Below are 303 nucleotides of genomic sequence, written 5' to 3'. Positions count from 1 at the left end.
AAAGTACGCAGTAGTAGTCAAAATAGTATCACTATTAATAGTATATATAAGTTAGTAGCAAGGAAGTAGAAGTACTATGAACTGTAATAAGAGTATGATAGTAATGATAGTACAAAGTAAAATCCTGAGTGTTCATTTAAAGGTGCTGTAAGCGATATGCTTTGGTTTAAACTAAAAGTATTTTGTCAAAAGGTTAAAGCACTATATTCTGATGACCCACCAAAATAAAAACAATCATATTTGAACTGGGAACCCCCCAAAATAATCATATTTGAACTGGGAACCCCCCAAAATAAAAACAAT

This window comes from Gymnoscopelus microlampas (genome assembly GCF_963454915.1).
Source record: "Gymnoscopelus microlampas genome assembly, chromosome: 18".
In the NCBI taxonomy this organism is placed as follows: domain Eukaryota; kingdom Metazoa; phylum Chordata; class Actinopteri; order Myctophiformes; family Myctophidae; genus Gymnoscopelus; species Gymnoscopelus microlampas.
The sequence above is the reverse complement of the archived record's forward strand: the minus strand, read 5'-3'. Positions refer to the sequence as shown.